The following is a 24,192-nucleotide window of genomic DNA, read 5'->3' on the forward strand; positions in this document are numbered from 1 at the left end:
CATCATCAGGGAAATACAAATCAAAGCCATACTGAGATACCACCTCACACCAGTCAGAGTGACTAAATGAACAGCTCAGGAAACAACAGATGCTGGTGAGGATGTGGAGAAACGGAAACCCTCTTGCACTGTTCGTGGGAATGCAAACTGGTGAAGCCCCTCTGGAAAACAGTGTGGAAGTTCCCCAAAAAATAAAAAATAGAGGGGCGCCTGGGTGGGTCAGTTGGTTGGGTAGCCTACTACAGCTCAGGTCATGATCTCGCGGTCTGTGAGTTTGAGCCCTGCATTGGGCTCTGTCTTGATAACTCAGAACCTGGAGCCTGCTTCTGATTCTGTGTCCCCCTCTCTTTCTGCCCTTTCCCTGCTTTCTCTCTCTCAAAATAATAAACGGTAAAAAAAATTTAAATTAAAAATAGAGCCAGCCTATGGCTCAGCAATAGCAATACTAGGAATTTACCCAAGTGATACAGGAGTGCCGATGCATAGGGGCATGTGTGCCCCAATGTTTATAACAGTGCTTTCAACAATAGCTAAATTATGGAAACAGCCTAACTGTCCATCAACTGATGAATGGATAAAGAAGATGTGGTTTATATACACAATGGAATACTACTTGGCAATGAGAAAGAATAAAATCATGCCATTTGCACCCACATGGATGGAATTGGAAGGTATTATGCTGAGTGAAATAAGTCAGTCAGAGAAGGACATATATCATATGTTTTCACTCATATGTGTATCTTGAGAAACTGAACAGTAGACCATGGGGGAAGGGAAGGGGAAAAAATAGTTACAGAGAGGGAAGGAGGCAAACCACAAGAGACTATTAAATACAGAGAAAAAACTAAGGGTGCATGGGGGAGTGAGGGAGAGGGAAAATGGGTGATGAGCACTGAGGAGGGCACTTGTTGGGACGAGGATTGGGTGCTGGATGTAAGCCTTTTGACAATAAATTATATTCATAAAAAATAAAATAAATAAATTATAATATATCTAAGGAAATAAAATTATTTTCTGCCTCTGAATCCTAGACAACAACTAGGTAGGAAAGCTAAGATTATTGTAGAGGAAGCCAGTTGTGACAGAGAATGGACACATAATCTGCAAAACTCATCATCTGGAGAATATTTTTTTTATATAGGCCTGTAAGAATTTGTGCCAATGTCCACCATAGATGTCAAGCAGTTACCTGCCCTTTATACTGCTTCTCAACTGGTGAGTCACAGTTCTCTGGAAGAAAGTAGAAAGTGTCTCCCCAAAAAAGCATTCTGGTTTCATAAGGTATGTCATAGGACCAGGTAGTTTTCTGAGTGTTCTTACCTAAACTAAAGAGTGATTATATTCCATGCTTGCAATAGCATGCTGAGACAGGAGTAGATCATAGTCTCGTTTTGCAAATGAGGAACTATAGCACAGATAAGTCAAGGAACCTCATCATTCACACAGAGTAGTAAATAGTAGGATAAGAGTTCAAGCCCAGGGACAAGGCTCTCAGCTATTAGACTGTGCCTCAGATAATTAGACTGTGCCTCAGTCTAAGCATGAAGTGGGGTAGTTAAGAGGGTAGTAGGGTATCCCATAGGTCAGGATGCATCTGACACTCAGTGCAGCCTGAAACATGGGCCTGAATACCATTGGGTGCTCCCTCTGCCTCTCCTCTCAGCCTCTCTCTGCACATTTCATTCTTCCTTTCTCAGCACATGAGAATACATGCATGACAAGCTCCTGCATTCATGCCTCTTCTGTGGCTCTCAGACTCAGGCCCAACATCACATTCCCAGGAAAGGAACTCAGGCCCAAATCCCCCCTCACCAGTTAAATGATGTCACCTTGCAAGTGGGGTTGGCTTGGACAGTTTCCAAGCTGGTGGAAGACAACTCTGTCAAGATGTATCCTGAGATATAAGTGGCCTAACACCTTGGGACATTCTGCATAGTTTAGTGTCCCCTTAAAGACTCACAAGACATATTAGCATATTAAGAGCTGAGACATTTTGCAGTAAGAATTTGCTTTGTTTACCCACATGAGTCCAAATCTCATTTCAACACAAACACTCACTTTGTGACCCTTCTGTTAACATCTTAGAGAATTCAGTATGATTCTCATTAGGAAGCCCTGTATGCGTGAGCTTCCCTGACAAGATTTCCGTGTCTTTTAGGAGAGAGGCCTACTGCATGTTGTTGGACAATCATACAGAACCCAACCAGCACAGCATAGTAAGGGGCCTCTCACAAATGTTTATCAGTATATTAGACTCAGCTCCATCTCTTTGGACATGGAAAAATATAATAAGACAATAAGCCCAGCACATCTGACAATTACACAAACCTAGAAATTTAAAGTAGCCAGCAATGAAGAAATAGGACAATGCTGAAGGAGCTGACCAGCCAAGAACTAGAAAATCAAAGTATGATTTAAATTTAAAAAAAAGAAAATTAAATCACAAGAGATCTTGTAATTAATTCTCAAAAGTTGTTATTGAGCTACATTTTGGAAGGAAGATCCTAATACTCAGGCAAATGTGAGTTTACTAGAGAAAAATGGAAATTCAGGAGGATACCACCTTCCAAAGAATGCTGACAGAGCTGGGGACTGTGATTAGTATACTAGTCAAATCCGACCTGGGTAGTAGTTGTACTACTTAATACTTAGTTTATTCCTTATGATTTAAGAAAAAAAAAAAACAAATTGAGAAAAACACAAAGGAAACCATTAAGATGCTGTAAATTTGTTCATAATACACAGCTGATTGGAAGGTAGAAAGAAAACCATTTAAATTCTGAAAAGGGAGAATAGTTTATTTTAAATTTTGTAGAAAACTCACAAAATACTTAAAAACTGTGGAAGAGATAAATATAGAGAAACTTAAAATATGTATAATCATTTTGTTTTAATCAAGAGAAAAGTAAATAATCTTTTTAAAAATGTAAATTCAGATTTCTGAAATTTGTTGTCCATTCATTCACTTTTTTGCCTTTTACACACTGATAGACTTTTCACAATCTTTTCTTTTCTTTTTTTTATTTTTGAGAGACAGAGCATGAGTGTTGAAGGAGAAGAGAGAGGGGGGACACAGAATCAGGAGGAGGCTCCAGGCTCTGAGCTGTCAGTACACAGCCAGGCGCGGGGCTCGGTCCCACAAGCCGTGAGATCATGACCTGAGCCAAAGTCGGAAGCTTAACCAACTAAGCCACCCAGGTTCCCCCAATCTTTTTTATATAGAGAAACAAAAACACTTGAAAGTGCGGTTGGTTGCTAGATAAGATGGTCTTATCTTAGTGCACAGGGCACTAAGGATTTATTGCCAATCGTTTAACTATAAAATAGACTTTGCTGGACTTGTGACTTGAACTTGATTTTTTTTCTTATGACTTTCATACTGCTGTGTGCAAGCAATGGGTAGAAACTTAAGCTGCATGTAGATAAAGTGAGGTTATAGCCAATGATAAATTCCAAACCTGGACTAACATCAGGGTCACTTCTGCACCCATCCCCTATCTCACTCTATGTCCACTCCTACTCCCTTCATGACCTTTCTCCACAGGCCAAGCACTGAAGTCCATCCTCCTGTGAAGGGCCACACCCTCAGCTAGCTGTCTCTGTTGGGGACTTCCATACCAACGTACCCAATGGGTTCTCTTCACTGGTCCTGAGGTACCTTCACACAGCCATTTTGGCCTGGCCTCTCCAAAAGCAGGCTCTCCCAGGGGCAGGACTTCACACCCTATGCATTTCTCACTTTTTTTACTTCAAGCTTCACAGACCATCTCAGAGCCAGAGGGAGGAATTTATAGAGAAAGGAAATTTCTGCATAAAACATTCAGCTATTTCTAGTAAGTTCTAGAAGTACTGCCAAGTATAGCTGGAAACTTGTATGGCCCAAATAATCACAGGTTGGAAAAATCACAGTGCTTTGAAGCTGAATGTAACATCACAAACCCCATGTTATCAAAAATATCCACCAAGATAGTAGAAAATAAGGCGATGATTTATCTGGAACAAACTGCTATTCCATGTCTGGAAAGATGGTTGCTTAGAATAAACTCATCATAAGCAGGAGAAGTTGGGAGTGCTTGGAAAGTTCTCTCTGAGGTTGCATACTTTAGGAAGGAGACATGCTTTAGGGTTCTCTGTAGCATTGGGTAATAGCAAAGAACCCCAATTGCTGGGGTTCTGCCACCCATTGAGGGTGCTAGAAGATCCTCTAAGATAGAGAAATTAGAGAAGGACTACTGGTCCGCTTTCTGAGTGTTATTCTGAAGACAAATCTGTCCTACTGACAGGATTACTAATGAAACACAGAGCTCGGCAATGCCCAAGAGAAAGAGCAGCTTACATCTGGGGAGGCAGCAATCTAGGGAGAACAATCAAGGTGGCATGTAAACAGGCAACTCCCACTGACTTAAAGTGAAGGAAGAGTAAGACAGATATGGAACAAAGGGGTCATTAGATAAATAAATTTATTAGATAAATAAATACATATATCAGGACAAATGAAAGATATTTTTTGGAATGCAAGGAATTAGAGGACATATCTGAGTACCTGGTTACCGCTTCTCACCTAGAACTTGGAGTACCAGATGCTCACTTCCCAAACTCCGTTGCAGCTAAAACAGAGTACATGGCCTAGGCCAAAGAAGACCTGTTCAAGGGGCTGGTCACAGCATTAACAGCAGCAGCAACATGGAGTGTCCAGGGGCAGATGGAATATGTGAACTACAGATATGGCCAACTTTGCCTTTGTACCTGTACCTATATCCTCAGCATCATCCCTATTGAAAGCAGGGAGCCAACTTCAATGGTAGCATCTTCTATTAGCATCCCTGATCTATAGATAATAGGCACTAAAAACACTTGCTTATCACATCCCCACTCAGCTTTCCATGTTGACTTGTGTAGAAGATAGATAGTTCCCAAAAGCAGTATGAGTATCTGAACCAGCTCTGTGCTGACAAGCTGGGCTCAGATCCTGGAGCCTCCTTCAGATTCTGTGTCTCCACTCTCTCTGTCCCTCCCCTGCTTGCTCTCTCTCTCTGTCTCTCTGTCTCTCTCTCTGTCTCTCTCTCTCTCTCAAAAACAAAAAACAAAAGACATAAGCATAACAAATAGATATTTGTCAATAAATCTTATACATGTGCAGGAAAAAAAGCTTTTGTGGGTGGGGCAGTCAGCATGAACAGTACCAGTGACTATACTTTACTTCCCTTCATTTTAAGAAGGCAGCACAACATTCGATATAGGGCATGTGGATTTGAAGGAAATATACACCATTTTGGGGTGGCTATGCTTACATACTTCTCATATGGCCCAAAAGGCTATCTCTGAGTTGGATAGTAGAGAGTCAGAACTTTTTTTAATCATATGAAACTAATTTGCACAACTATGTACAACTACATTTGAAAACATGGATGGAAATATAATTTAACAGAACTAAGGAAGAGATTGAAAGTCTAAGAGACTAATTTCCAAAGAAGATATGAGAAAATAAACTGTAAAACAGATACCTTCTCCCCCAAAATAGAAGTCTCAGGTCCAAATAATTTCATAGGGAAAATTGTACCAAATCTTTGAAAAACAGATAAGCCCAATGCAATTTAAATTGTCCCAGAGAATAACTAAAGAAAGAAAACTCTCAATATTATGAAATACAAGATTGACTCCAAAATCTGACAGAATATACAATAAATACTACATGTTGGGGTACCCGGCTGGCTTAGTTGGGAAAGCTTCTGACTCTTGATCTTAGGGTTTTGAGTTCAAGACCCAAATTGGGTGTGTAGCGTACTTAAACAAACAAACAATTTTTTTAAAAAGACTACATGTTAACTCAGTTATTAATGTCCATATAAAATTCCCACATAAAATATTAGCAGATTGAATCCAGATCACATTAAAAAATATACTATGACCAAATGATAAAGATATCCACTAACATCATTGCTATTTTAACCTTATACTAGAGCTATAAACCGATGCAATTAGAGGGAAGAAAAAAAGCAAAATATAAAAACTGGAAATAATAGGTGAAATTATCATTTAATGGTGATATGTGCTCCTAATATTTTATAATTTAATAAAATATTAGCATATAATATTAATAATAAAAAATCAATAGCTGTAAAATATGAAAACTGCAATCAGAAGATATAATGGAAAATACAATTCCACTTACAATTGATATTAGATGAGCAAATATACTATGGAATAAACATCATGACTGTGTAAATCAGATGTGGAAAAATTTTAAATATAAATTATAATTGAACAACAAAATGTTCTTTTAAAAGAAGAACTTGATATTAAAAAGATGTCAATTATCTGAAAGTTAATTCAAGCATTATTATAATCCTAATCAAATTAATAATTGTTTTTATTTTACTTATATTTATTTATTTATTTATTTATTCATTCATTTATTTATTTATTTGTTTATTTGTTTACTGATAGAGAAAAGTGCCTGCGAGTGCAAGTAGGGAAGAGGTAGAGGAAGAGGGAGGGAGAATCTTAAGTAGGCTCCATGTTCAGTGTGGAACTTGATTCCAGGCTTGAACTCACAACCAAGAGATCATGACCTGAGCCAGAATCAAGAGTCAGATGCTTAACTGACTGAGCCACCCAGGTGCTTCAAGGTTTTTTTTTAATTAATCTAAAGGAGCAATTCTATAACTCATCTGAAAAGACAAATAAGAATAGCCAGAAAAAAACATTGAAATGGAAAAGTATAAAGGGATATTTGCCCTGCCATATAGTAAAACATTCTATAAAGTCTCAACAAAGTAAACCTTGTGGTAATGCCACACTGAACTCATAAAACACAGTTGGATGTCCACAATATACCCCAAACCCCACAGGAGTTTTTTTCATCATAAAGGTGGTACATTAAAACAGTGAGGTGAAGATCAACATTTTAGTAAAGAATTTGGGGAGACCTGGGTACCCACCTTGCAAAAGATGAGTTAGATCTATTTCTCACACCATATACAAGAATTAATTCCAAATAGATCAATAACTTAAATATATAAAATGCAATCACAAACATCTTGAAGGAAACTAAGGGAAAATTGCTTTATAACATTAGAGTAGACAGGCCTTTTAAATTATGATTTAAAACAAAAGAGGTGCCTAGGTGGCTCAGTCACTTGAGTGTCTGACTCTTGATTTTGGCTCAGGTCATGATCCCAGGGTTGTGGGATCAAGCCCCACATCAGCCCTCAGCATCACATCAATGCTGAGCATGGAACCTGGTTAAGATTCTCCCTCCCTCTACTCCTCCCCCCGACTTTGCTCATGTTCTCTCTCTCTCAAAAAAAAAAAAAAAAAAAAAAAAATATATATATATATATATATATATATATAATAAAACACAAAAAGACTGATGAATTTAACAGAATAAAGAAACGTAAATGACTTTGCATGACAAATTTAAAAAGAGGAGGTGGTGATGGTAGGCAAAAGGCAAAAGAAAACTAGGAAAAGTATTTTTTTTAATTTTTTTTTTCAACGTTTATTTATTTTTGGGACAGAGAGAGACAGAGCATGAACGGGCGAGGGGCAGAGAGGGAGGGAGACACAGAAATGGAAACAGGCTCCAGGCTCTGAGCCATCAGCCCAGAGCCTGACGCGGGGCTCGAACTCACGGACCGCGAGATCGTGACCTGGCTGAAGTCGGACGCTTAACCGACTGCACCACCCAGGCGCCCCAGGAAAAGTATTTTTAACTCAAATCACAAAAGATTCATCTGACAGCACAGAGCCTGCTTGGAATTCTCTCTCCATCTCTCTCTGCCCCTATTCCACTCGTGTTCATTCACTCTCTCTCTCAAAATAAACTTAAAAAAAATACAAACTTCTAAGAAGTTTCATTAAAGAAAGAATACATATACATACATATATACATACATACATACATACATACATATACATATATATGTATAATGTCAGACTATTTTAAAATTATATGGGGTGTGTATTTCCACAGATAAGGAAGATATGACCATAAATTTAAAGACAGTAAAGAATTTAAAGTTATTTCCTAGCAAAATGTAAGACATCAGATCCAAATGGATTTACCATTTCATTTGTAAAAAGCTCCTTGCTTCATTTGATGAAACTAGAATAACTATAAAAACCTAATATAGTAAAAAAGAAAAGTTGTGACCATATTTACTTATGAACATAGATCTAAAAATTCTGATAAAAATCATTCAAAAGGAAAGGGAATATACCAAATAAGACTTATTCCAAAAATATAAGAATTACCTGATATTAGAAAATCTGAAATACGATTCATTACATAATGAATTAATGGGGAAAAATCATATAATTATATCAACAGATGCACAAAAAGTATATAATGAAATGCAGTGATAATTGACAAAAAAGTACAATATAACTAAAAACTACTTACAAACTAGCAAAAACCAGCAGTATATTTAACAGTAACATGCACAATTACCATTAAAAGCAGGAAAATAAGAATATTTGCAGTAACTACTATTTGGCACACTGTTTTGGAGATTCTGATACATAAAATATGAACAGAATGTTCTTTTTAAAAAGGTATAAATTCTGAGAAAGAAAGGAAAATTCTATTTACAGGTGATATAATTATGTTCCTAAGAAAATACAAGAAAATTTAATTTTTAAAAAACATGAGAGAATCATACTTGCTTCAGCAGTACATATACTAAAATTGTAATGCTATAGAGAAGATTAGCATGGCCACTGTGCAATGATGACATGCAGATTCATGAAGTGTTCCATATTTTATATAAATAAATAACATGAGAGAATCAAAAATATCAGCCGAATTCAAGATAAACAAAAAGCCATTAATCAGTTTTTCCAAGGCTGTGAATCAAGAGTAAAGAAAGACATAAATTAAAACAACTGAATTTACAACAGCTAAACAAAAGAATAAAACATCTAGGAAAAAGTCGAAAAGGTCCAAAATCTATATATGAAGAAAGAGTAAAACCTTATTAAAGCAAGATAGAATATCTTATTAAAATGAGAGGTGAATAAACAGAAATAAATCAAATTTCTAAAAGTAAAGATGTTCTTCAATTTTAATATAAATAACAGAAGTTACTTTGAAAAGTAAGTGATTCAGAATGAACAATTATTTTCAAAGTAGTAAGTTGTCTTACAATATTGTTAAATTATTTTTTGCACTTTTAAATCATTATACTATACTATTTTAAATATCATACTGTATGGGCAGCTTTATGATTTATATATATAAATATATAAAAATATATATAATTATATTAAATATATAAAATGTATTTAATATATAATTATATTAAATATATAAAATATATTTAATATATATAATATAATATAATATTATATATATATATATATATATATATATATATATCTCTATATATATATATATCTCTAGGACTGTCTGTCAGATCACCAAACTGGCAGTGGATCCAAATAAAGATTGGAACTTATTATATCAAAGGGTAGCATTGTGCCTCCATGGGAAAAGAAAGCTTGTTTATGGTAGAGTGCTCAGGGAAGTGGGCTGGCTCAAAGTGGAGGGTTTGCCCTTTTGGTAAGGTCAGGAAACACCAATTGAGAGCTGTGTTTCTGTAAGATTCTTTGAGGGAATGTTGAGAGTAAAAGCATCAGCAGTGTCAGTGCCTGGGGAGTTTGATGCTGAGAGGCAGACAGGGACTTCTCCAGTGTCCTCCTCATCCGCCACACACACATGGTGGATGCCTATTGTTTTGACTCTCCAAACAGCATCCACCCCCCTTTTCTGGGAGGCATACCTGTTCCCCCATGGTGAATGTATCACCTGGTGACTGGCCTCGACAAGAGGCCTGGATACACACTAAAACAGCTGGGACTAAGTGTCAAAGCCCCGGTCCAAGAGTGGCACCTAACCTAATTTAGACACCATTTAGAGCCCTTCGCTGGGAATTTTTAAAAGGATGCTAGAGGGAGCCTATTTCAGTTCATCTCTGCAGCTGTGGGTGGCCATTCCCTAAGAGCCCCACACTGAATGAGGCAGTGGTGAAAGATGGGGAGAGCAAGGTCTGGCTCCTATTGTCTCTGAAGCTCAAGACACTGCCCATCCAGAGTTGGTAGATTGCTGTTCCATTCTCCCTCTTGCCCAGGCTAATTTGATACAGGCTTCTGTTACCCACAACCAAGAATCCTGACTAAGAGTGCATCCTGTATTCTTTCTTCTCCTTCTCCTATATCATCCAGGGCTAATGTCAAATGTCTGCTCCCCAGGTTATTGCAACTCCTCCCCCCACCCCCCACGCTGCCCAAGTTACATGGCTTCTCTCCATCATTAAGCCCTGCTGATTCCATCTCCAAACTGTAGCTCGTTTTCCTCACCTGCTCTTCCCAAGGTGAATCCCTTGCCTCAGACCTCAGCCTCTAACTGGTCTCTGCTGCTACTCTTGACTCCTCCAATCTGCTCACTACACTGCACTGAAAGTGGTCTTTTCAAAATAAAAATAACATCACATTGTTTTCCTGCTTAAAGCCCTTCTGTGTGTTCCCATCACACCTGAAATAAACCCAGTCTCTCTCCATTGAGTTTATGAGGTGAAGTATGCAGCCTCTTTCAGGACTCCCCCAAAGCCTCCTGCACCAGAGTGATAGTAGTTGCTTTGTTTCCTGAGAGACTATACACAATTTGCCTCCTTGGGACTATTTCCTATCTCAGAAAATCAATATTTTTAGCATAGTAGCATTTGTTCACATTGTGGATAATTCATGTAGTATATTGTGTGTATTGCTCTTACTTGTGTGTATTGCTCTTCACCTGGCCAGACTCCAAGCTCAGCAGGACCATTGTCTGTCTGGTTTACCTATGCACTACTTGAGCTTACTTCTTGATAGTGACAAATATGTGTTGACAGAGCAGATGAACATAAATGAATGTTATTTACACAATGAATATTCATTAAACATTCGTTAAATATAAATATATAATTAAAATTCATTAAATTTAGTTGTTCATAAATGTATCATTTTGTAAGTAAAGAATGTAAATCTTTGTTAATGTAAATATCTAAATTCATAACTAAAAGTTTTTATTTCAGGGGCACCTCGGTGGCTCCGTCGGTTGAGCGTCCAACTTCGGCTCAGGTCATGAACTCACGGTTCGTGAGTTCAAGCCCCTCATCAGGCTCTGTGCTGACAGCTGGGGGCCTGGAGCCTGCTTCAGATTCCATATCTCCCTCTCTCTGCCCCTCCCCTTCTCATGCTTGTCTCTCTCTCTCTCCCTCTGTCCTTCCAAAATAAATAAATATTTTTTAAAAAGTTTTCATTTCATTACTTTTCAAAATAGCATATTCCAAGGGGGAAAGTTTAGACCAAGCTCCCTTTTCTTCAAAAATTTAACAATAGCCAAATTATGGAAAGAATCCAAATGTCCATCAACTGATGAATGGATAAAGAAGATGTGATATGTATATACATATATATATATATATATATATATATTTATGAAATACTACCTAGCAATTTAGAAGAATGAAATCTTGCCATTTGAAACATTGATGGAACTACATGGTATTATGCTAAGCTAAATAAGTCAGTCAGAGAAAGATAGATATCATATAATTTCACTCATATGTGGAATTTGAGAAACTCAACAGATAAACATAGGGGAAGGAAAGGAAAAATAAGATAAAAACAGAGAGGGAGGCAAACCATAAGAGATTCTTAAATACAGAGAATAAACTGAGGGTTGCTTGAGGGGATGGGTTATATGGGTAATGGGCATTAAGGAGGGCACTTTTTGGGATGAGCACTGGGTGTCATATGTAAGCCAAGACTACATTGTATGTTAACTAACTTGAATATATATTTTTTAAAAGCCAATAAACATGCTGTCTGCCATGAAAGATACATGAGGAATAGACAGCATTTCTGCCATCCATAAGCACTGAACTGCATTCCATTGTTGTTTCCAGGAAGTTACCAGATGTGCTTTTTGTTTGTGGAGACTGTAGAATATGACTAAAGCTGTCTTGGGACTAATCTGACCTCCACCTCACCATTTTCTACTCTACAAAGGCATTTACTTCTTCATCCTTTTAAGTCTATTAAGTCTCTTATGCCTTTTTTAGTCATTTTAAATTATCTTAATTTGCTCATTACTTCTGAATTCCGTAATGGTTGGAATTAAGAATTCTCTGCCATTCAGTCAATAATACATTGAAAACAATTTGCATAAAAACAATCACTTAGCAATGAGAAAGAATGAAATATGGCCTTTTGTAGCAACGTGGATGGAACTGGAGAGTGTTATGCTAAGTGAAATAAGTCATACAGAGAAAGACAGATACCATATATTTTCACTCTTATGTGGATCCTGAGAAACTTAACAGATCCATGGGGGAGGGGAAGAAAAAAAAAAGGTAAGAGAGGGAGAGAGCCAAAGCATAAGAGACTCTTAAAAACTGAGAACAGGGGCGCCTGGGTGGCTCAGTCGGTTGAGCTGCCGACTTCGGCTCAGGTCACGATCTCGCGGTCCGTGAGTTTGAGCCCTGCGTCGGGCTCTGTGCTGACAGCCTGGAGCCTGTTTCGGATTCTGTGTCTCCCTCTCTCTGACCCTCCCCGTTCATGCTCTGTCTCTCTCTGTCTCAAAAATAAATAAACGTTAAAAAATATTTTTTAAAAAAAACTGAGAACTGAGGGTTGATGGGGGGAGGGAGGGGAGGGTGGGTGATGGGTATAGAGGAGGGCACCTTTTGGTATGAGCACTGGGTGTTGTATGGAAAACAATCTGACAATAAATTTCACATTAAAAAATTATAAATAAATAAATAAATAAATACGATCACTTAGGCTACAAATGGTCCCACTGAATTTCTTTCCAGTTGTAGGAAACTTGATCAATGCAAAGACATAGGGAAATTTCCCATTAGACAACTTCATGATATTATCTTTTATATTTTAGAGAATAAAATGTTATATTTTAGAGAATAAAATGTTAGCATATAAAGAAATACTGATAGTGAATGGCTTTCTCAGCACACATTTCATCCCTGCTTTGGTGGATGGTCTCTATACAAAGCTGCGTTGTCCTCTGTGAACACCTAGTTGATGTACCATCACACACAGCAGGAACATTCCATGCCGTTTTCCTAGTGGTGAACAGTTAGAAAGATATTAGGTGTCTGTCCCCAGTTCCTGTCATACAGCTCCTAAATATCTTGGAATTCCATGACGGATAAAGGTGATAAGAGTGTCTTGGTTCTAATGAGGCATCTTATGGTAGGCATCTGGATAGTTTCAGGATGGTAACCAGTCACCAGAAAGACTAAGCCTTGATTAGAAACTTGGAAATTTCAGCCCCACTCTCCAGCCTTCAGGGAGAGGAGAGGGGCTGGATACTGAGTCAATCACCAATGGCCACAATCATGTCCACATAATAAAACTCCTATAAAACCCCCTAAACAACAGGGTCCTGGGAATTACTGGGTTGGTAAACACATCTACATACTAGGAGGATGACATACCCCTACTCCACAGGAAGAGAAGCACCTGTACTGGGGGACTCTTCAAGAGTTTTCCCTATGTACCTCTTCATTTGGCTATTCATTTGTACCCTTTAAAATAAACTGGCAATATAATTAAAGTGTTTCTTGAGTTCTGTGAGCTTTTGTAGCAAATTATTAAACCTGAAAAGGGGGGTTATGGAAACTTCCAACTTTGTAGAAGTGTGGGTAGCCTGGGGACCTGATACTTGCAACTGGCATCTGAAGTGGGGCAGCCTTGTGGATTGAGCCCTTAAACCTGCAAGTATGTGCTAACTCTAGATAGTTAGAATTGAATTGAATTATAGGATACACAGATGGTGTCAGAGAGTTGGAGAATTGATTGATGTGAGGACATAAAACATTTCCTGGTGATGGCAGAATTTTGCTGAAACAGCTTCTCTACCTGTCTTCCATAGCAACCAGTGGCTGCTGACAAGGAGTACAGCCACAGGAGAGACAAAGTATTTCACAGTACATTGTTGTGACAAATACTATCTCCTATATAACTTGGCCATGAGTTCCAGAGTGTGACCCATGCAATAAGCCAAAGTGGACAACACATTGTCACAAAATCTAGGAAGTTCAAATGAAGAAATGCCTGGCTCTTGAAAACCATCTTCAATAAAAACTTGGGCCTTCTAGATATAATGGAACACAGAAAATAAGGACCAATTTTGATCAAATCACTCACCTGATTAAGACAACTACATCAGTATGAGTTCTTGAAAAAGATCATAAAATGGTGACATTTCCTTGGGTCTCTGTATAACTAAGGACTCTTATAGTTACAAGTGACATAAAGTCCAATACAGAATGGTTAAGCAGAAGGCGAGTTATGAGATGATGTGAGCTACAAGTCTGGGGGTAGATAAAATGACCTGGCACCTTGTATTTTCCAAATTTGGATGCACCAATATGGTCTATCCCTCATGCTCTTCTTACCATGTGACATGGCTACTCTTCTATTTGGAGGTTCCTTCCTCTGAATTTGGGAGAGCCTGTGACATAGAGTTACAGACTGATGCCTAGGATGCCTCAGTCAATTCAACCTCTAAGTCTTTGAATCTCCACAGCCCAGCCATAAGACAAGTAAGTAAGCAAGCCTCACATGATTCTAGTCTCCAGCCTTTGAGTAGCCCTTCATGATTCTGAGTGGAACAGAAACAAACTGGTTCTTTCAAGTCCTGCAAAGATAGTACAATTAAAGAACAAAATAATTATTGCTGCTTCTTGAAGCCACTACATTTTGGTGTAACTTGTTATGCAGCCACAATAACAGGGATAGAGATAACAAGGATATCAAGATCCTTTCCCGGACTCTGGTTCCTCTAGGTTTAGAGCCCAGATTCAGGCTTCTTAGTAATGTCATACAACATCTTCAGGCTTTCTATATTACCCTTGTCTAGTGGAAGGAACTTTACGTCTCCAACAACTCAACAGTTTTTGGTGCTGGTCAAAAACTGTACCATCTTTCCTTTGAGTTATGTGCCATCCTTCAATTGTTCCTTAATTGCCTTGGGTCCCTCCCCCCATTCTGGGACATACCTTCCTGGAAAGTGCATTAGTGAGGAAAGGGGGATTACTCCAAATCAAAACAGGGTAATTGTTTCCATTAAAATGGAAAACAAAATCAATAAATACTTAGTAGAACATTCTTTGCATTACCTCTCATGGCATCCTCTGGCTGGGTATCTTGGGCTATTATGGCTCTCTTGGCCTTTTTGGAACTCTTTTACCTTCAAAAGTCTCAAATAGCTCTCCAGTGCTCTAAGCCTGCCCAACTCCTTCCCCCTTATAGTAGCAATGCTCAGGATTACTGCTTAGAAGTGTTCAAGAATATGCTAATCTACACAACTGGTTTAACTCTAAGGCTGAAGATTTTATGTCTCAGTGTAAACCAACAGAAGGTGTTCCTTATGTTTGAATAAGGGCAGGAGAATGAGGGGTGGGTGGGTTTGAGTATTCCTTCAGACACAAAACAGGCCTGTCTCCTCAGGGAAATCTGAGGACCGCTTCTGCTCTAACTAGGAAACAGTTACATGAAAATAACCCTTTCTTTCTTAAAAAACTTAGTGTATGGATGAGACTAACTTGTAATTTATATTCAGAAAATATTGATCTGATGTTCATGATTTTAACTCTCACAAGGAAAGAAATGATTTGACTTCTGGTTCAGTGAGTTTATAGCAGCACAATTAACATAGAGATGAACCTAAAAAAATATATTATGTTAGATCAGTTTTGACATTTGAGAAAATATAAGTGTCCACCAGTATATCCTTCAAAAAAGATCTAGAATGAACACTTCATAAAATCTAGTGGCCAAAGAACTTTATCTTAATTTAATGTTAATCAATGTTTGTGATCTTTCTGAGTCATACTGAACAAAGGCAAGACATTTTCAAATGTTGCTTTTAGAATACTAGTTTCTAAATAGTTTATTTTCTGGATATGTTTTCTCTTTAATTTAATTTACCAAATTGTTGGGGCACCTGGGTGGCTCAGTCGGTTAAGCGGACGACTTCGGCTCAGGTCATGATCTTGCGGTCCTTGAGTTCGAGTCCCACGTCAGGCTCTGTGCTGACAGCTCAGAGCCTGGAGCCTGTTTCAGATTCTGTGTCTCCCTCTTTCTGACCCTCCCCCATTATGCTCTCTCTGTCTCTCTCTGTCTCAAAAATAAATAAACGTTAAAAAAATTTTTAATTTACCAACTTGTTCATTTTTTTAAAGCCTCACAAGAGTTAGCTGTGTTCCAATAAATCTCAAAAGGAAACAAAAGAGCAAATGATAAAAACTATGTGGAGGTTAATTTACACAATAAAATTCATCTTGTTTTGTCTCTAAATTTAAAGAAATGGTAAAAATCTGCATCATTAATTGATGAAACAACTTTTATTTGACCCATGTGTCAAATAGCCCTATGTGACCCATGTGTCAAATGAAGGAATGCCCTGTAAAGTATGTTTTATGAAGGGTACCCCATGGAGGTGTGTCCCATGGAGGAGAATACCATGAAAACTATTTTCCTGTTCAGTGAGAGAATTCAACATGAGAATAATCTTCATTTAAAAAATAATCCACTCCAAAGAGAACAAGATAAAATTCTATTGTATCCCTACAGTCATCACAAAAGATCACAAGGGATAAATGAGTAATACCACTATTACTTCAGAAGGAGGGCAGAACTTCTGGCGGCCAAGGTGATGACAGCCACCAAAATCCAAAGCTCTCCACACAGCTCACAATAAGCTCTACAGATCAGTAAGAAGTACAAATAAAACCACATAGATACCACACCTTCAACATAACTAACTAGAAGACAGAGAGCACCATAAACTTTACATTACTTGTCAGCAAAGAAATAAACACCAATTCCCAGCATAACTGTCTCTCAAGCCCCTGCCCCAGGTCTTTACAAATTGCTAAAGGAATCAGAAAACTTCATGAAAAAGAAAAAAGGGAATTAAGTTTATAAGGATGAGTGAATAACAACAGCTATAAAAAGTAAGTCCAAGCTAAGTGTTAAAATGCTGAAAAATAATCCTGCTCAATCAGAGCAGAGACAATGGAGAAAGGATGCAAACATGCACAGAATAACAGGCAGTAGCCTTGACACATATCCTTTCTGGGAGAGAAGAAAGCAGAAAGGAAGGCAGGAATGCTCATTGGAGTTTGGGATGAGAAGGGAAAGGCAGCAAGAGGAGGAAATAATCTTATAAGACAAAAAGAACCAAAAATTGATAGATATTCCCTCACCTACAAAAAATAAATAAAATAAAATCATCTTTAAAAAACTGCAGTCTATGGCACTGACCACAGAGTGTGCTCTAGACTAGGAATCTTCAAATTCCTTTGACACCAAAGGCCAAACCCATCCATGAAAGCACGTGGATAAAAGCAGATTTCACCTACGCAAGGCTTTCATAAGAAAACAACAGAACATGAGAATCTAAATACTGAAACTGATAAAGATTTCTCTAAAAGGCTAAATATGAACTAGAAAATAAAACTGCATTAGATTCTATATGGAACCATATATCTTGAATAAGCACATGGAAATATGAAGAAAAAAAACAGCAACAAAAAGAACACCTTAAACCACAAACCCAAATGATAAAAACATAAATAGACAAAAACATGAAGAAATAAAATGATAAATCAAAAGACCAAATCATATCAGAAACAAAGATTAAATTATAAGGAATATAATTTAAAATATATAGTCATATATTATTATTATATTATAATTATAAGGAATATAATTTAGAATATATAGAAAAATATAGTCAAATGAAAAATTAGTAAGAGACATTGAAGAAAGAAGAAAGTAAACAAGGGTGTAAAAATAAATTAAGTTAATAACATCAGTCCAAGGGAAAGTGATTGAAATAGAAGACAAGCCAAGAAGATCCAAAATGAACAGACTCATGAAACAATGTATATTAACAGTTAAAAATGATCCAAGAAACCTTTCTGAAGCTAAAAAAAAAAAATGAAAAGGGAAGGAAAAAAATTGAGTCTACAAGTCTACAAGACAAGTCTACTAGAAGGGCACATTAAATACCTGAGAAAAATTGACACAACAATCAACTCCAGGGCATATCTCTGTAAAAATATTAAACTTCAAAGATAAATTAAAGGCACTCAGGCCTCAGCTCCTCACATGCTGCACTTGCAGCCCAGATTCCATACATTGGTGAGTCCTGGCAACAAGTGCCATCCGCTAGCTGAGGCAGCAACCTGAGGGGTTGCTGCAAGCACTGAGATCCCAGACTTATCTTTCATCCTGTTTTCCCAGAAGAGAAGGGGAAATTCCAGTAAAAAGTGACATGGCCAACTTACTGAGCTGGTCAGTACAGAAGCAAAGCTGGGAGGAGGAGTTCCTGACTGCCCACCTAGTGCTTTTCCTTCCAGCCACATTTCCTTTTCTCCACTGGAGTAAAAATAAAAATGCTTAGACTGAAAAATTGTACTATATCTCATCAAATCAAAGACTGTAAAACACTTATTTCATCTGCCATTAAGAATGAAAAATTTAGGAAAGGCTGAAAAGAAGATGGAGTAGGAAGATGCTAACCTCACCTCCTCCCATGGATAGAACTAGATATCACTCACACCGGTCAGAAAACCACCCAAAGACTGGCAGAACAAACCCTACAACAAAATATATAGAAAAGGCCACACTGAACAGGATTGGAAGGGCAGAGATGTGGTGGGAAGCCAAATGGACTGCAGGCCTTTCACCAGAGGGAGGACGCCCTGGGTGCGGACAAGGGAGAGATGCAGACTATCACACTGGGAAACCTGCATGGGGAAGATGAATCCCCATAACATTTGGCTTTGAAAAAAAGAGGGACTGAGTTTCATGACTTCTTACAACCAGTGGGACTCAAAATCTGGAATTTTAAAAATCAGCAAGCTGGACTCTGGAAGAGTCTAGATGGCATTAAGAAATTAAGTCCCTGCCATTAAACAGATAGTACAACAAAGAGCCCACAGAGATACAGCACTGAAGCATCAGTTTTAAAAAACACCTGGGGCATATGGGAGGGAGAGTTATTTACTCATTTCATAACTTATCCTGGAGAATCAGAGACCATTAGGAGAAACTCCTCCAGGAGAAAAATGCCATTTCCCTACCCCTTCAGCATAAACACAGGCCACCTGTGGGAACCAGTGCAGCACAAACATTCACTAACTAACTTGCTTACACCCCCCTCCCCATGCTTTAGCAAATCTGCCCCCGCCAGCCTCAATCCTGGCACTATGGGTCCCCTCCCCAAGGGGATCAGGCAAACCTTGCTAAAACTGCATGCTCTGCCCCTGCACATGTGACCTACCCCCTCCAAACTGGTAGGCTTTGGTCCCAGTGGCAGCAGCGGTAGCAGTTCTCCTCTCACAGAGGACCAGCAGGTAAACCTTGCTAACACTGCACACAACACGTGTGTGGATCTTCCCCCCCTCTAATAAACTCTTGCCTGGAGCCCATCCAAAGAAGTGCCACAAACCTAGCACTGTGCAAGCAGCCCCAACAGTGGCCAGAACCACTCCAAAGTAATGTCTGCCCCAGGGAAAGGGAAAGATAAACACACATAAGTCAGACTGCAGCCCCAGCAGTGTGGTGGGGGCAGACAGCTGGTCTTAATCCAGGCTCTGCCCACCAACAAAAACTTCTTGGGACAACATAGGAAAGGCACCAAGCAGTTTGGTGCTACTACATCTCTGGTGAACACGTGGGCTGACTCAACTTAAGCCCAAGGTGACCCCAGACTGGCTCATTAACACCACAGGAACCAAACACTGCCCACAACAGGCAAAAAGAGTAACTGAAGACAACAAGACTGAAGGAAAAAGCAGCTCAGTCACAACAGAAGGATGCACACAACACACATAGGAGATATCCCTGAAGCACCACGTTCCAGGAAACAGGGGACATTGCACTGCAGGTCACTACAGGACCTCTTCTTCATAAGGACAGCACTTTCAAGAGCAGGAGACATAGCTGACTTTCCTAACACAGAGAAAAAGACTCAAAGAGACAAAATGAGGAGACAAAGGAATATGTCTTAAATGAAATAACACAACAAAATCACTGCAAAAGACCTAAGAGAAATGGAAATAAGTAATATGCGTGATAGAGAAATTAAAATATTGATCATAAAGATATACACATAGGACTTGGAAAGCATGAAGACACCATTGAGACCTTAACAAAGAGATAAAAAGGAACCAGACATGAAGAACATAATGAATGAAATTAAAAATATACTAGATGTAATAAATAGCAGACTAAATGAAGCAGAATAACAAATCAGTGACCTGAAGGAAAGAGAATGGAAAGCAATCAAGCTGAGCAGGTGAAAGGGAAAAAAGTTGTGCAAAATGAGAATAGACTTAAAGAACTCAGCTACACCATCAGGAATAATAACATTTTTATTGCAGGGATCCCAGAGGATAAGAAAAAGAAAAGAGAGAAGACAATTTATTGGAAGAAATATTCACCAAAAACTTCCTGAATCTGGGGAAGGAAACAGAAATGCAGATCCAGGAGGCACAGAGAGCCCTCAACAAAATCAACCCAAGGAAGTCCACACCAAGACATATAGTAGGTAAAATGGCAAAAAGTAGTGATAAAGAGACAATTTTAAAAGCAGCAGGAGCAAAGAGAACAGATCACTACAAGGGAAACCCCACAAGGCAGTCAGCAGATTTCTCAGCAGAAAGTTTGCAGGCCGGAAGGAAGTGGCATGATATATTGAAATACTGAAAGGAAAAAATCTACCATAAATAATATTCTGTCCAGCAAGGCTATCATTCCTAGTAGATGGAGGATAAAGAGTTGCCCAGGCAAACAAAAGTTAAAGGAGTTCATGACCACTAAACCGGCCCTACAAGAAATTTTAAAAGGGACTGTTTGAGTTGAAAGGAAAGACCATAAGTAAGAGTAACAAAAGTAGAAAGCATCAAAGCAGGAAAATAAGTATATCTGTATAAAGCAGTGAAAGGACTCACAAAATGTGACACCATATACCTAAAATGTGCCAGGGTGATGAATAAAGAATGGCTTCAAACTTAAGCAACCATCAACTTAATATGGACTGCTATATGCAGAAGATATTATATACAAACCTAATAGTAACCACAAATCAAAAACCAGTAATAGATATGCCAAACATAAATACAGGGGAATCCAAGTATATCACTAAAGAAAGCCAACTTATTGTAAGAGAAGAGGATACGGAAAGAAAGGAACAGAGAAGAACTACAAAAACAGCAATAAAACAAGTAACAAAATTGCAATAAGTACATATCTATCAATAATTACCTTGAATGTAAATGGACTAAATGCTCCAATCAAAGACATAGGGTGATGGAAAAAATAAAAAAAGCAAGACCCATCTATATGCCTACAAGAGACTCATTTCAGACCTAAAGATACCTGCAGATTGAAAGTAAGGGGGTGGAGAAACATTTATCATGAAAATGGAAAACAAAGGAAAGTCAGAGTACCAATATTTATATTAGGCAAAATTAGACTTTAAAACAAAGACTGTAACAAGAGATAAAGAAGGACACTACATAATAATAAAGGATACAATCTAACAAGAAGATACAACAATTCTAAATATTTAGGCGCCCAAAATGAAAGTACCCAAATACATAAAGTAGTCAATAACAAATATAAAGGAAGTAATTGATAGTTATACAGTAAAAGTAAGGAACTTTAACACCTCACTTACATCAATGGATAAATCATCCACACAGAAAGTCAACAAGGAAATGGTAACTTTGAAAGACACATTGAGCCAGATGGATTTAACAGATATGTTCAGAACATTCCATCCTAAAACAGAAGAATACACATTCTTTTCAAGTGCACATTGAACATTATCCAGAATAGATAACATATATTAGGCCACAAAACAAGTCTCAACAAATTCAAAATGATCAAAGTCATACCATGCATCTTCTCTGATCACAATGCTTTGAGACTACAAATAAACCACAAGAAAATATATGAAAAGAGCACATATACATTGAGGTTAAATAACATGCTACTAAACAATGAATGGGTCAAAGAAGAAGCAAAGAGTAAATTTAAAAAATACATTGAGACAAATAAAAATGAAAATACAACAGTCCAAAATCTGTGGCATGCAGCAAAAGTAGGGGATTCTAAGAGGGTTCTGTGATGGTGGTTTATAGTCATACGGGGTTACCTCAAGAAGCAAGAAAATCTCAAGCAACCTAACATTACACCTAAAGGAGCTAGAAAAAAAAATCCTAAATCAGTAGAAAGAAGGAGACTATAATAAAGATTATAGTAGAAATAAATAAAACTAAAAATACAATAGAACAGATCAATGAAATCAGGAGCTGGTCATGAAAAAGATCAACAAAATTGATAAGTCAGGCTCATAAAAGAGATAAGGAGGGGAGGGAGGGAATGAGAGAGAGAGAGGGGGCTCAAATAAACAAAATCAGAAATGAAAGAAGAGAAATAACAACCAACACTACAGAAATACAAAGGACTGTAAGAGAATATTATGAAAAATTATACACCAACAAAATGGACAGCCTAGAAGAAATGGATAAATTCCTACAAACATATGACCTCCCAAAACTAAATCAGGAGGAAATAGAAATTTTGAACAGACCAATCACCAGCAATGAAATTAAGTCAGCAATCAAAAAACTCCCAAGAAACAGAAGTCCAGAACCAGAGATCTTCAAGATGAATTCTATCAAACATTTAAAGAAGTTAATACCTATTCTTCTCAAGCTATTCCAAAAAAAATAGAAGAGGAAGGAAAACTTCAAAATTCATTCTATGAAGCCAGCATTCCCCTGGTACCAAAAGCAGATAAAGACACTAGGAAGAAAGAGAACTATGGACTAATTTCTCTGATGAACATAAATGCAAAAAATCCTCAACAAAATATTAGGAAACTGAATCCAACAATACATGAAAAAAAATCATTCACGACAATTAAGTGGGAATTCTTCCTGGGTTGCCAGGGTGGTTCAATATTCTCATATCAATGTGATAAACCACATTAATAAAAGAAAGGATAAGAAACATATGGTCCTTTCAATAGATGCAGAAAAAGCATTTGACAAAGTACAACATCCATTCATGGAAAAAATCCTCAACAAAGTAGGTTTAGAGGGAACATACCTCAACATAATAAGGCCATACATAGAAAACCCAAGGTGAACATCATCTTCAATGGGGGAAAAACTGAGAGGTTTCCTCCTAAGTCAGGAACAAGACAAGGATGACCACTCTTACCACTTTTATTCAACATATTACTGGAAGTCCTAGTCACATCACTCAGACAAGAAAAAGTAATAGAAATCATTCAAATTGGTAGGAAAGAAGTAAAACTTTCACTATTTACAAATGACACAATACTCTAAATAGAAAACCATATAGACTGTACCAAAAAAACTGCTAGGATTGATAAATTCAGTGAAGTTACAGGATAAAAAATCGATGTATAGAAATCTGTTGCATTTCTATACATTAATAGGCTGCAGAAAGAGAAATTAAAGAAATAATCCCATTTATAATTGCACCAAAAAAATAAAAATACCAAGGAATGAACTTAACCAAGAGGTGAAAGACCTGTACTCTGAACACTATAAAACACTGATGAAAGAAATTGAAGAGGACACAAACAATTGGAAAGATATTCCATGCTCATGGATTGAAAGAACGTGTATTGCTAAAATGTCCATACTACCCAAAGCAATCTACAGATTTAATGCAACCCCTATCAAAATACCAAAAGTTTTAACAGCACTAGAGTAAACCAAAAAACACTAGAACAAACCAAAAAATTTAAATGGAACCACAAAAGACCCTGAACAGTCAAAGCAATCTTGAAAACAAACAAACAAACAAAGCTGGAAGTAACACACTTTCAAATTTCAAGTTGTAGTACAAAGCTGTAGTATCAAAAACAGTATGGTAACAGCAAAAAATAGATACAAAGATCAATGAAATATAATATAAAGTCAATACTATAAAGCTCCTTCAACAAAGGAGGCAAGAATATGCAATGGGGGAAAAGACAGTCTCTTGAACAATTGTTGTTGGGAAAACTGGACAGCTACATGAAAAAGAATGAAACTGAACCACTTTTTTATGCCATACACAAAAATA

At 37.6% G+C, this 24,192-nt stretch overlaps 1 protein-coding gene and 1 non-coding gene across 2 annotated transcripts in view; one reads left to right on the forward strand and one right to left on the reverse strand.

Annotated features, from left to right (window-relative positions):
- OCA2 (OCA2 melanosomal transmembrane protein) overlaps positions 1–24,192 on the reverse strand; it is a 492,037-nt gene that overhangs the window by 136,049 nt on the left and 331,796 nt on the right. The window lies entirely within an intron of this gene.
- LOC125169157 (U6 spliceosomal RNA) lies at positions 8,663–8,769 on the forward strand. The gene has a single exon (XR_007153489.1). It is a non-coding gene; the product is annotated as a U6 spliceosomal RNA (small nuclear RNA).

This window comes from Prionailurus viverrinus, chromosome B3 (genome assembly GCF_022837055.1).
Source record: "Prionailurus viverrinus isolate Anna chromosome B3, UM_Priviv_1.0, whole genome shotgun sequence".
NCBI classification, from domain to species: Eukaryota; Metazoa; Chordata; class Mammalia; order Carnivora; family Felidae; genus Prionailurus; species Prionailurus viverrinus.